At 51.9% G+C, this 16,018-nt stretch overlaps 3 non-coding genes across 3 annotated transcripts; all 3 read left to right on the top strand.

Annotated features, from left to right (window-relative positions):
- The first annotated feature begins 2,645 nt into the window (after positions 1-2,645).
- Positions 2,646-2,716, top strand: TRNAG-GCC (transfer RNA glycine (anticodon GCC)). The gene has a single exon. It is a non-coding gene; the product is annotated as a tRNA-Gly (tRNA).
- A 2,321-nt stretch (positions 2,717-5,037) lies between these two features.
- Positions 5,038-5,108, top strand: TRNAG-GCC (transfer RNA glycine (anticodon GCC)). The gene has a single exon. It is a non-coding gene; the product is annotated as a tRNA-Gly (tRNA).
- A 7,089-nt stretch (positions 5,109-12,197) lies between these two features.
- TRNAG-GCC (transfer RNA glycine (anticodon GCC)) lies at positions 12,198-12,268 on the top strand. Its single transcript has one exon. It is a non-coding gene; the product is annotated as a tRNA-Gly (tRNA).
- The last annotated feature ends 3,750 nt before the right edge of the window (positions 12,269-16,018 follow it).

The following is a 16,018-nucleotide window of genomic DNA, read 5'->3' as shown; positions in this document are numbered from 1 at the left end:
TCCCCAGGATTTTGGGGAGGACAGGGAATCTGGCCAGGTCAGTGACTAGGCTTTCCCAGAAGGAAAGTCCAGTGACAGTGGCATGTTGTGAAACACAAGATTGCTGGTGGTCTGGAGGGTGCTTTCTGTCAGCCACTTCTCCCGGGAGCAGCCAGAGAGCAGGCTGATGTCGTGCTCTGTCAAGCACAACACTGGCCCCAAACCACTGTCCTTAGCAAAAGCAGAAACATTCATAGTTTCAGTCTCCTGCATCTGATTCCTGCCATCAGCATGTGAACGTTTGGCAGTCCAAGGCTTGCCATGCAAACTTTGTTCATAGGTGTCCCATGCGAATGCATGGGCCTCGTCACTACTGTCTACGGCAGGGCTCTCTGCTCAGCCTATGTAAGTGAAGCATTGGTGGTTCAGTGGTATAATTCTCGCCTGCCACGCGGGATGCCCGGGTTCGATTCCTGGCCAATGCAAAGCGCCCTTCTTTTGGCTTTGCTTTAGAAGTCAGAGATATAGACTTGGTGGGGAAAAAAATGTCAAAGTGTGACCCCGACGTGATTTGAACACACAACCTTCTGATCTGGAGTCAGACGCGCTACCATTGCGCCACGAGGTCCCTGTGCATGCAGTTCTCAGCCCCGGATCAAGAAATGCTTCTGTGCCTTTTATTGGCCCTCAGTACGCCTGTGGTTAAAGTAGAAGGCTTGGTGTCCCGTTTCCAGTCCTATTGGTGGAAATGACTAGAGGTGAAGAGATGAGAGAAGATAGAAATGTTGAGATAGAGCATGTCACGCAGGCAAAGCGAGAGCTCTAAGAGCAAAGCCAGACAGCTGTGTTTTAATTCAGGACTTGATGTATGCAAAAGCATACGTCCCTGGGTGGGCTTAAACCACCAACCTTTCGGTTAACAGCCGAACGCGCTAACCGATTGCGCCACAGAGACCAACCACCGCAGTGAGCGTGTTGGGACTCAATATATGTTTTTACCTTTGTGCTCCTGCCTACAGCTCTAAGGTCCTGGCATAAGACAGGTAGGCTTAGACTCCATTGTGACATGTCTTACTTCTCTTAGAAGAAGGTTCTGAGTTGCCAGGCAGCTTATCTTCTGCCGGGCACACTTTCCTTTGCAGGCTTTCAGGTTGTGAATCCAGCACTGCTTAGGTGTCCATGTCAGACATGAGCAGCTCATTGAGCCCCACTGTGTGTTTTTTGTGGAGATACAACTCTCAGACTAGAGGGAGCAGGCGGGAAGTGGGTGAGACTCACACAGGGTGGGTGGGGCAGTTAAAGGATGTTATCTAATAGTGTAATCGAGGAGTTGGGTTTTTTGTGCTCTACACTTTAACCAGCGATTCTTTCTAAAAGGAAATCCCAGGGCAGTACCCGCAATGAGTGGCATCCCCACACCCGAGGTTGCATTGTGGTAGCTGTTCCCTGAGCCCATAGCCCCTGTCCCCATGTCGCCCTTTCTCCTCGTGTAACTCACCCCAGGTTCGGTGGCTCTGATACTTGCTGCTTCTGCTGCGCGATCATCCCCATGATCTGGGCCTTTGTACGAAATGTCATGTAAGATGACTTTATTCAGCACGGCGTTTGTCATTTGCTTGGTTGTCCTGTCACTGTTGGATGTTTTCTTGCGCAGACTACTGTCTAATGGTGGGAAGGCCACGAGACACGTGACTTTTCTCTTTCCTTGTTAGCATAGTTTCCTGCCACTGTCTTGGTGTGCTGCCAGCCTGTGAGACACGTGTCTTGCCCATCTCAGCTCCACTGTGGCATGTTAGATATGTCTTTGAGCAGAGTCCCGGTCCAAGAGTTGCTGCCTTCTCTGCACTCTGGCTTGTAAGACTGCAGGCAAAGGCCCTCCCTGGCCCCTCAGCCAGATAGATACATTTACCTGCAGGGCTCAGCTTTGGTGAAAGATATTGGCGAGAGAGAGGAAAGGGGACGGCCCGTGGTGCACCCCCTATTTTGCATAGAACCATAGCCTCCTGGGAGGGCAGAGACATGAGGGTTCTCAGGGAAAGCCCTCCCAGGAGTGTTGAAGGGCAGGACGTGAAACACAGCAATCCCGGAATGGCCTAGTCTAAGATGCCTGTGCAATAGGCCTGGCCCTAGGCTTCCGGGGCTCTTCCTCGGCAGAGGCCCCAGTGGTATGAGCCCGTCCAGGGCTGTGCCCGACCAGGGCTGTAGGGTGCGTTGGGAGCGCGTTAGGGACGCGAAAGAGGGCGCAGGGCGCAGAACTCTGCCCGTTTCTCCCCAGGATTTTGGGGTGGGGAGGACAGGGAATCTGGCCAGGTCAGTGACTAGGCTTTCCCAGAAGGAAAGTCCAGTGACAGTGGCATGTTGTGAAACACAAGATTGCTGGTGGTCTGGAGGGTGCTTTCTGTCAGCCACTTCTCCCGGGAGCAGCCAGAGAGCAGGCTGATGTCGTGCTCTGTCAAGCACAACACTGACCCCAAACCACTGTCCTTAGCAAAAGCAGAAACATTCATAGTTTCAGTCTCCTGCATCTGATTCCTGCCATCAGCATGTGAACGTTTGGCAGTCCAAGGCTTGCCATGCAAACTTTGTTCATAGGTGTCCCATGCGAATGCATGGGCCTCATCACTACTGTCTACGGCAGGGCTCTCTGCTCAGCCTATGTAAGTGAAGCATTGGTGGTTCAGTGGTAGAATTCTCGCCTGCCACGCGGGAGGCCCGGGTTCGATTCCCGGCCAATGCAAAGTGCCCTTCTCTTGGCTTTGCTTTAGAAGTCAGAGATATAGACTTGGTGGGGAAAAAAATGTCAAAGAGTGACCCCGACGTGATTTGAACACGCAACCTTCTGATCTGGAGTCAGCCGCGCTACCGTTGATCCACGAGGTCCCTGTGCATGCAGTTCTCAGCCCCGGATCAAGAAATGCTTCTGTGCCTTTTATTGGCCCTCAGTACGCCTGTGGTTAAAGTAGAAGGCTGTGTGGCCCGTTTCCAGTCCTATTGGTGGAAATGACTAGAGGTGAAGAGATGAGAGAAGATAGAAATGTTGAGATAGAGCATGTCACGCAGGCAAAGCGAGAGCTCTAAGAGCAAAGCCAGACAGCTGTGTTTTAATTCAGGACTTGATGTCCCGTTTCCAGTCCTATTGGTGGAAATGACTAGAGGTGAAGAGATGAGAGAAGATAGAAATGTTGAGATAGAGCATGTCACGCAGGCAAAGCGAGAGCTCTAAGAGCAAAGCCAGACAGCTGTGTTTTAATTCAGGACTTGATGTAGGCAAAAGCATACGTCCCTGGGTGGGCTTGAACCACCAACCTTTCGGTTAACAGCCGAACGTGCTAACCGATTGCGCCACAGAGACCAACCACCGCAGTAAGCGTGTTGGGACTCAATATATGTTTTTATCTTTGTGCTCCTGCCTGCAGCTCTAAGGTCCTGGCATAAGACAGGTAGGCTTAGACTCCATTGTGACATGTCTTACTTCTCTTAGAAGAAGGTTCTGAGTTGCCAGGCAGCTTATCTTCTGCCGGGCACACTTTCCTTTGCAGGCTTTCAGGTTGTGAATCCAGCACTGCTTAGGTGTCCATGTCAGACATGAGCAGCTCATTGAGCCCCATTGTGTATTTTTTGTGGAGATACAACTCTCAGACTAGAGGGAGCAGGCGGGAAGTGGGTGAGACTCACACAGGGTGGGTGGGGCAGTTAAAGGATGTTATCTAATAGTGTAATCGAGGAGTAGGGTTTTTTGTGCTCTACACTTTAACCAGCGATTCTTTCTAAAAGGAAATCCCAGGGCAGTACCCGCAATGAGTGGCATCCCCACACCCGAGGTTGCATTGTGGTAGCTGTTCCCTGAGCCCATAGCCCCTGTCCCCATGTCGCCCTTTCTCCTCGTGTAACTCACCCCAGGTTCGGTGGCTCTGATACTTGCTGCTTCTGCTGCGCGATCATCCCCATGATCTGGGCCTTTGTACGAAATGTCATGTAAGATGACTTTATTCAGTACGGCGTTTGTCATTTGCTTGGTTGTCCTGTCACTGTTGGATGTTTTCTTGTGCAGACTACTGTCTAATGGTGGGAAGGCCACGAGACACGTGACTTTTCTCTTTCCTTGTTAGCATAGTTTCCTGCCACTGTCTTGGTGTGCTGCCAGCCGTTGAGACACGTGTCTTGCCCATCTCAGCTCCACTGTGGCATGTTAGATATGTCTTTGAGCAGAGTCCCGGTCCCAGAGTTGCTGCCTTCTCTGCACTCTGGCTTGTAAGACTGCAGGCAAAGGCCCTCCCTGGCCCCTCAGCCAGATAGATACATTTACCTGCAGGGCTCAGCTTTGGTGAAAGATATTGGCGAGAGAGAGGAAAGGGGACGGCCCGTGGTGCACCCCCTATTTTGCATAGAACCACAGCCTCCTGGGAGGGCAGAGACATGAGGGTTCTCAGGGAAAGCCCTCCCAGGAGTGTTGAAGGGCAGGACGTGAAACACAGCAATCCCGGAATGGCCTGGTCTAAGATGCCTGTGCAATAGGCCTGGCCCTAGGCTTCCGGGGCTCTTCCTCGGCAGAGGCCCCAGTGGTATGAGCCCGACCAGGGCTGTGCCCGACCAGGGCTGTAGGGCGCGTTGGGAGCGCGTTAGGGACGCGAAAGAGGGCGCAGGGCGCAGAACTCTGCCCGTTTCTCCCCAGGATGTTGGGGAGGACAGGGAATCTGGCCAGGTCAGTGACTAGGCTTTCCCAGAAGGAAAGTCCAGTGACAGTGGCATGTTGTGAAACACAAGATTGCTGGTGGTCTGGAGGGTGCTTTCTGTCAGCCACTTCTCCCGGGAGCAGCCAGAGAGCAGGCTGATGTCGTGTTCTGTCAAGCACAACACTGGCCCCAAACCACTGTCCTTAGCAAAAGCAGAAACATTCATAGTTTCAGTCTCCTGCATCTGATTCCTGCCATCAGCATGTGAACGTTTGGCAGTCCAAGGCTTGCCATGCAAACTTTGTTCATAGGTGTCCCATGCGAATGCATGGGCCTCATCACTACTGTCTACGGCAGGGCTCTCTGCTCAGCCTATGTAAGTGAAGCATTGGTGGTTCAGTGGTAGAATTCTCGCCTGCCACGCGGGAGGCCCGGGTTCGATTCCCGGCCAATGCAAAGCGCCCTTCTTTTGGCTTTGCTTTAGAAGTCAGAGATATAGACTTGGTGGGGAAAAAAATGTCAAAGAGTGACCCCGACGTGATTTGAACACGCAAACTTCTGATCTGGAGTCAGACGCGCTACCGTTGCGCCACGAGGTCCCTGTGCATGCAGTTCTCAGCCCCGGATCAAGAAATGCTTCTGTGCCTTTTATTGGCCCTCAGTACGCCTGTGGTTAAAGTAGAAGGCTTGGTGGCCCGTTTCCAGTCCTATTGGTGGAAATGACTAGAGGTGAAGAGATGAGAGAAGATAGAAATGTTGAGATAGAGCATGTCACGCAGGCAAAGCGAGAGCTCTAAGAGCAAAGCCAGACAGCTGTGTTTTAATTCAGGACTTGATGTCCCGTTTCCAGTCCTATTGGTGGAAATGACTAGAGGTGAAGAGATGAGAGAAGATAGAAATGTTGAGATAGAGCATGTCACGCAGGCAAAGCGAGAGCTCTAAGAGCAAAGCCAGACAGCTGTGTTTTAATTCAGGACTTGATGTAGGCAAAAGCATACGTCCCTGGGTGGGCTTGAACCACCAGCCTTTCAGTTAACAGCCGAACGTGCTAACCGATTGCGCCACAGAGACCAACCACCGCAGTGAGTGTGTTGGGACTCAATATATGTTTTTACCTTTGTGCTCCTGCCTGCAGCTCTAAGGTCCTGGCATAAGACAGGTAGGCTTAGACTCCATTGTGACATGTCTTACTTCTCTTAGAAGAAGGTTCTGAGTTGCCAGGCAGCTTATCTTCTGCCGGGCACACTTTCCTTTGCAGGCTTTCAGGTTGTGAATCCAGCACTGCTTAGGTGTCCATGTCAGACATGAGCAGCTCATTGAGCCCCATTGTGTGTTTTTTGTGGAGATACAACTCTCAGACTAGAGGGAGCAGGCGGGAAGTGGGTGAGACTCACACAGGGTGGGTGGGGCAGTTAAAGGATGTTATCTAATAGTGTAATCGAGGAGTAGGTTTTTTTGTGCTCTACACTTTAACCAGCGATTCTTTCTAAAAGGAAATCCCAGGGCAGTACCCGCAATGAGTGGCATCCCCACACCCGAGGTTGCATTGTGGTAGCTGTTCCCTGAGCCCATAGCCCCTGTCCCCATGTCGCCCTTTCTCCTCGTGTAACTCACCCCAGGTTCGGTGGCTCTGATACTTGCTGCTTCTGCTGCGCGATCATCCCCATGATCTGGGCCTTTGTACGAAATGTCATGTAAGATGACTTTATTCAGCACGGCGTTTGTCATTTGCTTGGTTGTCCTGTCACTGTTGGATGTTTTCTTGCGCAGACTACTGTCTAATGGTGGGAAGGCCACGAGACACGTGACTTTTCTCTTTCCTTGTTAGCATAGTTTCCTGCCACTGTCTTGGTGTGCTGCCAGCCTGTGAGACACGTGTCTTGCCCATCTCAGCTCCACTGTGGCATGTTAGATATGCCTTTGAGCAGAGTCCCGGTCCCAGAGTTGCTGCCTTCTCTGCACTCTGGCTTGTAAGACTGCAGGCAAAGGCCCTCCCTGGCCCCTCAGCCAGATAGATACATTTACCTGCAGGGCTCAGCTTTTGTGAAAGATATTGGCGAGAGAGAGGAAAGGGGACGGCCCGTGGTGCACCCCCTATTTTGCATAGAACCACAGCCTCCTGGGAGGGCAGAGACATGAGGGTTCTCAGGGAAAGCCCTCCCAGGAGTGTTGAAGGGCAGGACGTGAAACACAGCAATCCCGGAATGGCCTGGTCTAAGATGCCTGTGCAAGAGGCCTGGCCCTAGGCTTCCGGGGCTCTTCCTCGGCAGAGGCCCCAGTGGTATGAGCCCGACCAGGGCTGTGCCCGACCAGGGCTGTAGGGCGCGTTAGGAGCGCGTTAGGGACGCGAAAGAGGGCGCAGGGCGCAGAACTCTGCCCGTTTCTCCCCAGGATTTTGGGGAGGACAGGGAATCTGGCCAGGTCAGTGACTAGGCTTTCCCAGAAGGAAAGTCCAGTGACAGTGGCATGTTGTGAAACACAAGATTGCTGGTGGTCTGGAGGGTGCTTTCTGTCAGCCACTTCTCCCGGGAGCAGCCAGAGAGCAGGCTGATGTCGTGCTCTGTCAAGCACCACACTGGCCCCAAACCACTGTCCTTAGCAAAAGCAGAAACATTCATAGTTTCAGTCTCCTGCATCTGATTCCTGCCATCAGCATGTGAACGTTTGGCAGTCCAAGGCTTGCCATGCAAACTTTGTTCATAGGTGTCCCATGCGAATGCATGGGCCTCATCACTACTGTCTACGGCAGGGCTCTCTGTTCAGCCTATGTAAGTGAAGCATTGGTGGTTCAGTGGTAGAATTCTCGCCTGCCACGCGGGAGGCCCGGGTTCGATTCCCGACCAATGCAAAGCGCCCTTCTTTTGGCTTTGCTTTAGAAGTCAGAGATATAGACTTGGTGGGGAAAAAAATGTCAAAGAGTGACCCCGACGTGATTTGAACACGCAACCTTCTGATCTGGAGTCAGACGCGCTACCGTTGCGCCACGAGGTCCCTGTGCATGCAGTTCTCAGCCCCGGATCAAGAAATGCTTCTGTGCCTTTTATTGGCCCTCAGTACGCCTGTGGTTAAAGTAGAAGGCTTGGTGTCCCGTTTCCAGTCCTATTGGTGGAAATGACTAGAGGTGAAGAGATGAGAGAAGATAGAAATGTTGAGATAGAGCATGTCACGCAGGCAAAGCGAGAGCTCTAAGAGCAAAGCCAGACAGCTGTGTTTTAATTCAGGACTTGATGTCCCGTTTCCAGTCCTATTGGTGGAAATGACTAGAGGTGAAGAGATGAGAGAAGATAGAAATGTTGAGATAGAGCATGTCACGCAGGCAAAGCGAGAGCTCTAAGAGCAAAGCCAGACAGCTGTGTTTTAATTCAGGACTTGATGTAGGCAAAAGCATACGTCCCTGGGTGGGCTTGAACCACCAACTTTTCGGTTAACAGCCAAACACGCTAACCGATTGCGCCACAGAGACCAACCACCACAGTGAGCGTGTTGGGACTCAATATATGTTTTTACCTTTGTGCTCCTGCCTGCAGCTCTAAGGTCCTGGCATAAGACAGGTAGGCTTAGACTCCATTGTGACATGTCTTACTTCTCTTAGAATAAGGTTCTGAGTTGCCAGGCAGCTTATCTTCTGCCGGGCACACTTTCCTTTGCAGGCTTTCAGGTTGTGAATCCAGCACTGCTTAGGTGTCCATGTCAGACATGAGCAGCTCATTGAGCCCCACTGTGTGTTTTTTGTGGAGATACAACTCTCAGACTAGAGGGAGCAGGCGGGAAGTGGGTGAGACTCACACAGGGTGGGTAGGGCAGTTAAAGGATGTTATCTAATAGTGTAATCGAGGAGTTGTTTTTTTTGTGCACTACACTTTAACCAGCGATTCTTTCTAAAAGGAAAGCCCAGGGCAGTACCCGCAATGAGTGGCATCCCCACACCCGAGGTTGCATTGTGGTAGCTGTTCCCTGAGCCCATAGCCCCTGTCCCCATGTCGCCCTTTCTCCTCGTGTAACTCACCCCAGGTTCGGTGGCTCTGATACTTGCTGCTTCTGCTGCGCGATCATCCCCATGATCTGGGCCTTTGTACGAAATGTCATGTAAGATGACTTTATTCAGCACGGCGTTTGTCATTTGCTTGGTTGTCCTGTCACTGTTGGATGTTTTCTTGCGCAGACTACTGTCTAATGGTGGGAAGGCCACGAGACACGTGACTTTTCTCTTTCCTTGTTATCATAGTTTCCTGCCACTGTCTTGGTGTGCTGCCAGCCTGTGAGACACGTGTCTTGCCCATCTCAGCTCCACTGTGGCATGTTAGATATGTCTTTGAGCAGAGTCCCGGTCCCAGAGCTGCTGCCTTCTCTGCACTCTGGCTTGTAAGACTGCAGGCAAAGGCCCTCCCTGGCCCCTCAGCCAGATAGATACATTTACCTGCAGGGCTCAGCTTTGGTGAAAGATATTGGCGAGAGAGAGGAAAGGGGACGGCCCGTGGTGCACCCCCTATTTTGCATAGAACCACAGCCTCCTGGGAGGGCAGAGACATGAGGGTTCTCAGGGAAAGCCCTCCCAGGAGTGTTGAAGGGCAGGACGTGAAACACAGCAAAATTGGAATGGCCTGGTCTAAGATGCCTGTGCAATAGGCCTGGCCCTAGGCTTCCGGGGCTCTTCCTCGGCAGAGGCCCCAGTGGTATGAGCCCGACCAGGGCTGTGCCCGACCAGGGCTGTAGGGCGCGTTGGGAGCGCGTTAGGGACGCGAAAGAGGGCGCAGGGCGCAGAACTCTGCCCGTTTCTCCCCAGGATGTTGGGGAGGACAGGGAATCTGGCCAGGTCAGTGACTAGGCTTTCCCAGAAGGAAAGTCCAGTGACAGTGGCATGTTGTGAAACACAAGATTGCTGGTGGTCTGGAGGGTGCTTTCTGTCAGCCACTTCTCCCGGGAGCAGCCAGAGAGCAGGCTGATGTCGTGCTCTGTCAAGCACAACACTGGCCCCAAACCACTGTCCTTAGCAAAAGCAGAAACATTCATAGTTTCAGTCTCCTGCATCTGATTCCTGCCATCAGCATGTGAACATTTGGCAGTCCAAGGCTTGCCATGCAAACTTTGTTCATAGGTGTCCCATGCGAATGCCTGGGCCTCATCACTACTGTCTACGGCAGGGCTCTCTGCTCAGCCTATGTAAGTGAAGCATTGGTGGTTCAGTGGTAGAATTCTCGCCTGCCACGCGGGAGGCCCGGGTTCGATTCCCGGGCAATGCAAAGCGCCCCTCTTTTGGCTTTGCTTTAGAAGTCAGAGATATAGACTTGGTGGGGAAAAAAATTTCAAAGAGTGACCCCGACGTGATTTGAACACGCAACCTTCTGATCTGGAGTCAGATGCGCTACCGTTGCGCCACGAGGTCCCTGTGCATGCAGTTCTCAGCCCCGGATCAAGAAATGCTTCTGTGCCTTTTATTGGCCCTCAGTACGCCTGTGGTTCAAGTAGAAGGCGTGGTGTCCCGTTTCCAGTCCTATTGGTGGAAATTACTAGAGGTGAAGAGATGAGAGAAGATAGAAATGTTGAGATAGAGCATGTCACGCAGGCAAAGCGAGAGCTCTAAGAGCAAAGCCAGACAGCTGTGTTTTAATTCAGGACTTGATGTCCCGTTTCCAGTCCTATTGGTGGAAATGACTAGAGGTGAAGAGATGAGAGAAGATAGAAATGTTGAGATAGAGCATGTCACGCAGGCAAAGCGAGAGCTCTAAGAGCAAAGCCAGACAGCTGTGTTTTAATTCAGGACTTGATGTAGGCAAAAGCATACGTCCCTGGGTGGGCTTGAGCCACCAACCTTTCAGTTAACAGCCAAACGCGCTAACCGATTGCGCCACAGAGACCAACCACCACAGTGAGAGTGTTGGGACTCAATATATGTTTTTACCTATGTGCTCCTGCCTGCAGCTCTAAGGTCCTGGCATAAGACAGGTAGGCTTAGACTCCATTGTGACATGTCTTACTTCTCTTAGAAGAAGGTTCTGAGTTGCCAGGCAGCTTATCTTCTGCCGGGCACACTTTCCTTTGCAGGCTTTCAGGTTGTGAATCCAGCACTGCTTAGGTGTCCATGTCAGACATGAGCAGCTCATTGAGCCCCATTGTGTGTTTTTTGTGGAGATACAACTCTCAGACTAGAGGGAGCAGGCGGGAAGTGGGTGAGACTCACACAGGGTGGGTGGAGCAGTTAAAGGATGTTATCTAATAGTGTAATCGAGGAGTAGGGTTTTTTGTGCTCTACACCTTAACCAGCGATTCTTTCTAAAAGGAAATCCCAGGGCAGTACCCGCAATGAGTGGCATCCCCACACCCGAGGTTGCATTGTGGTAGCTGTTCCCTGAGCCCATAGCCCCTGTCCCCATGTCGCCCTTTCTCCTCGTGTAACTCACCCCAGGTTCGGTGGCTCTGATACTTGCTGCTTCTGCTGCGCGATCATCCCCATGATCTGGGCCTTTGTACGAAATGTCATGTAAGATGACTTTATTCAGCACGGCGTTTGTCATTTGCTTGGTTGTCCTGTCACTGTTGGATGTTTTCTTGCGCAGACTACTGTCTAATGGTGGGAAGGCCACGAGACACGTGACTTTTCTCTTTCCTTGTTAGCATAGTTTCCTGCCACTGTCTTGGTGTGCTGCCAGCCTGTGAGACACGTGTCTTGCCCATCTCAGCTCCACTGTGGCATGTTAGATATGTCTTTGAGCAGAGTCCCGGTCCCAGAGCTGCTGCCTTCTCTGCACTCTGGCTTATAAGACTGCAGGCAAAGGCCCTCCCTGGCCCCTCAGCCAGATAGATACATTTACCTGCAGGGCTCAGCTTTGGTGAAAGATATTGGCGAGAGAGAGGAAAGGGGACGGCCCGTGGTGCACCCCCTATTTTGCATAGAACCATAGCCTCCTGGGAGGGCAGAGACATGAGGGTTCTCAGGGAAAGCCCTCCCAGGAGTGTTGAAGGGCAGGACGTGAAACACAGCAAACCCGGAATGGCCTGGTCTAAGATGCCTGTGCAATAGGCCTGGCCCTAGGCTTCCGGGGCTCTTCCTCGGCAGAGGCCCCAGTGGTATGAGCCCGACCAGGGCTGTAGGGCGCGTTGGGAGCGCGTTGGGGGCGCGAAAGAGGGCGCAGGGCGCAGAACTCTGCCCGTTTCTCCCCAGGATTTTGGGGAGGACAGGGAATCTGGCCAGGTCAGTGACTAGGCTTTCCCAGAAGGAAAGTCCAGTGACAGTGGCATGTTGTGAAACACAAGATTGCTGGTGGTCTGGAGGGTGCTTTCTGTCAGCCACTTCTCCCGGGAGCAGCCAGAGAGCAGGCTGATGTCGTGCTCTGTCAAGTACAATACTGGCCCCAAACCACTGTCCTTAGCAAAAGCAGAAACATTCATAGTTTCAGTCTCCTGCATCTGATTCCTGCCATCAGCATGTGAACGTTTGGCAGTCCAAGGCTTGCCATGCAAACTTTGTTCATAGGTGTCCCATGCGAATGCATGGGCCTCATCACTACTGTCTACAGCAGGGCTCTCTGCTCAGCTTATGTAAGTGAAGCATTGGTGGTTCAGTGGTAGAATTCTCGCCTGCCACGCGGGAGGCCCGGGTTCGATTCCCGGCCAATGCAAAGCGACCTTCTTTTGGCTTTGCTTTAGAAGTCAGAGATATAGACTTGGTGGGGAAAAAAATGTCAAAGAGTGACCCCGACGTGATTTGAACACGCAACCTTCTGATCTGGAGTCAGACGCGCTACCGTTGCGCCACGAGGTCCCTGTGCATGCAGTTCTCAGCCCCGGATCAAGAAATGCTTCTGTGCCTTTTATTGGCCCTCAGTACGCCTGCGGTTAAAGTAGAAGGCTTGGTGTCCCGTTTCCAGTCCTATTGGTGGAAATGACTAGAGGTGAAGAGATGAGAGAAGATAGAAATGTTGAGATAGAGCATGTCACGCAGGCAAAGCGAGAGCTCTAAGAGCAAAGCCAGACAGCTGTGTTTTAATTCAGGACTTGATGTCCCGTTTCCAGTCCTATTGGTGGAAATGACTAGAGGTGAAGAGATGAGAGAAGATAGAAATGTTGAGATAGAGCATGTCACGCAGGCAAAGCGAGAGCCCTAAGAGCAAAGCCAGACAGCTGTGTTTTAATTCAGGACTTGATGTAGGCAAAAGCATACGTCCCTGGGTGGGCTTGAGCCACCAACCTTTCAGTTAACAGCCAAACGCGCTAACCAATTGCGCCACAGAGACCAACCACCACAGTGAGCGTGTTGGGACTCAATATATGTTTTTACCTATGTGCTCCTGCCTGCAGCTCTAAGGTCCTGGCATAAGACAGGTAGGCTTAGACTCCATTGTGACATGTCTTACTTCTCTTAGAAGAAGGTTCTGAGTTGCCAGGCAGCTTATCTTCTGCCGGGCACACTTTCCTTTGCAGGCTTTCAGGTTGTGAATCCAGCACTGCTTAGGTGTCCATGTCAGACATGAGCAGCTCATTGAGCGCCACTGTGTGTTTTTTGTGGAGATACAACTCTCAGACTAGAGGGAGCAGGCGGGAAGTGGGTGAGACTCACACAGGGTGGGTGGGGCAGTTAAAGGATGTTATCTAATAGTGTAATCGAGGAGTTGGGTTTTTTGTGCACTACACTTTAACCAGCGATTCTTTCTAAAAGGAAATCCCAGGGCAGTACCCGCAATGAGTGGCATCCCCACACCCGAGGTTGCATTGTGGTAGCTGTTCCCTGAGCCCATAGCCCCTGTCCCCATGTCGCCCTTTCTCCTCGTGTAACTCACCCCAGGTTCGGTGGCTCTGATACTTGCTGCTTCTGCTGCGCGATCATCCCCATGATCTGGGCCTTTGTACGAAATGTCATGTAAGATGACTTTATTCAGCACGGCGTTTGTCATTTGCTTGGTTGTCCTGTCACTGTTGGATGTTTTCTTGCGCAGACTACTGTCTAATGGTGGGAAGGCCACGAGACACGTGACTTTTCTCTTTCCTTGTTAGCATAGTTTCCTGCCACTGTCTTGGTGTGCTGCCAGCCTGTGAGACACGTGTCTTGCCCATCTCAGCTCCACTGTGGCATGTTAGATATGTCTTTGAGCAGAGTCCCGGTCCCAGAGTTGCTGCCTTCTCTGCACTCTGGCTTGTAAGACTGCAGGCAAAGGCCCTCCCTGGCCCCTCAGCCAGATAGATACATTTACCTGCAGGGCTCAGCTTTGGTGAAAGATATTGGCGAGAGAGAGGAAAGGGGACGGCCCGTGGTGCACCCCCTATTTTGCATAGAACCACAGCCTCCTGGGAGGGCAGAGACATGAGGGTTCTCAGGGAAAGCCCTCCCAGGAGTGTTGAAGGGCAGGACGTGAAACACAGCAATCCCGGAATGGCCTGGTCTAAGATGCCTGTGCAATAGGCCTGGCCCTAGGCTTCCGGGGCTCTTCCTCGGCAGAGGCCCCAGTGGTATGAGCCCGACCAGGGCTGTGCCCGACCAGGGCTGTAGGGCGCGTTGGGAGCGCGTTAGGGACGCGAAAGAGGGCGCAGGGCGCAGAACTCTGCCCGTTTCTCCCCAGGATTTTGGGGAGGACAGGGAATCTGGCCAGGTCAGTGACTAGGCTTTCCCAGAAGGAAAGTCCAGTGACAGTGGCATGTTGTGAAACACAAGATTGCTGGTGGTCTGGAGGGTGCTTTCTGTCAGCCACTTCTCCCGGGAGCAGCCAGAGAGCAGGCTGATGTCGTGCTCTGTCAAGCACAATACTGGCCCCAAACCACTGTCCTTAGCAAAAGCAGAAACATTCATAGTTTCAGTCTCCTGCATCTGATTCCTGCCATCAGCATGTGAACGTTTGGCAGTCCAAGGCTTGTCATGCAAACTTTGTTCATAGGTGTCCCATGCGAATGCATGGGCCTCGTCACTACTGTCTACGGCAGGGCTCTCTGCTCAGGCTATGTAAGTGAAGCATTGGTGGTTCAGTGGTCGAATTCTCGCCTGCCACGCGGGAGGCCCGGGTTCGATTCCCGGCCAATGCAAAGCGCCCTTCTTTTGGCTTTGCTTTAGAAGTCAGAGATATAGACTTGGTGGGGAAAAAAATGTCAAAGAGTGACCCCGACGTGATTTGAACACACAACCTTCTGATCTGGAGTCAGACGCGCTACCGTTGCGCCACGAGGTCCCTGTGCATGCAGTTCTCAGCCCCGGATCAAGAAATGCTTCTGTGCCTGTTATTGGCCCTCAGTACGCCTGTGGTTAAAGTAGAAGGCTTGGTGTCCCGTTTCCAGTCCTATTGGTGGAAATGACTAGAGGTGAAGAGATGAGAGAAGATAGAAATGTTGAGATAGAGCATGTCACGCAGGCAAAGCGAGAGCTCTAAGAGCAAAGCCAGACAGCTGTGTTTTAATTCAGGACTTGATGTCCCGTTTCCAGTCCTATTGGTGGAAATGACTAGAGGTGAAGAGATGAGAGAAGATAGAAATGTTGAGATAGAGCATGTCACGCAGGCAAAGCGAGAGCTCTAAGAGCAAAGCCAGACAGCTGTGTTTTAATTCAGGACTTGATGTAGGCAAAAGCATACGTCCCTGGGTGGGTTTGAACCACCAACCTTTTGGTTAACAGCCGAACGCGCTAACCGATTGCGCCACAGAGACCAACCACCGCAGTGAGCGTGTTGGGACTCAATATATGTTTTTACCTTTGTGCTCCTGCCTGCAGCTCTAAGGTCCTGGCATAAGACAGGTAGGCTTAGACTCCATTGTGACATGTCTTACTTCTCTTAGAAGAAGGTTCTGAGTTGCCAGGCAGCTTATCTTCTGCCGGGCACACTTTCCTTTGCAGGCTTTCAGGTTGTGAATCCAGCACTGCTTAGGTGTCCATGCCAGACATGAGCAGCTCATTGAGCCCCACTGTGTGTTTTTTGTGGAGATACAACTCTCAGACTAGAGGGAGCAGGCGGGAAGTGGGTGAGACTCACACAGGGTGGGTGGGGCAGTTAAAGGATGTTATCTAATAGTGTAATCGAGGAGTTGGGTTTTTTGTGCACTACACTTTAACCAGCGATTCTTTCTAAAAGGAAATCCCAGGGCAGTACCCGCAATGAGTGGCATCCCCACACCCGAGGTTGCATTGTGGTAGCTGTTCCCTAAGCCCATAGCCCCTGTCCCCATGTCGCCCTTTCTCCTCGTGTAACTCACCCCAGGTTCGGTGGCTCTGATACTTGCTGCTTCTGCTGCGCGATCATCCCCATGATCTGGGCCTTTGTACGAAATGTCATGTAAGATGACTTTATTCAGCACGGCGTTTGTCATTTGCTTGGTTGTCCTGTCACTGTTGGATGTTTTCTTGCGCAGACTACTGTCTAATGGTGGGAAGGCCACGAGACACGTGACTTTTC

Source organism: Pleurodeles waltl, chromosome 4_1, assembly GCF_031143425.1.
Source record: "Pleurodeles waltl isolate 20211129_DDA chromosome 4_1, aPleWal1.hap1.20221129, whole genome shotgun sequence".
In the NCBI taxonomy this organism is placed as follows: Eukaryota; Metazoa; Chordata; class Amphibia; order Caudata; family Salamandridae; genus Pleurodeles; species Pleurodeles waltl.
The sequence above is the reverse complement of the archived record's forward strand: the minus strand, read 5'-3'. Positions and strand labels throughout refer to the sequence as shown.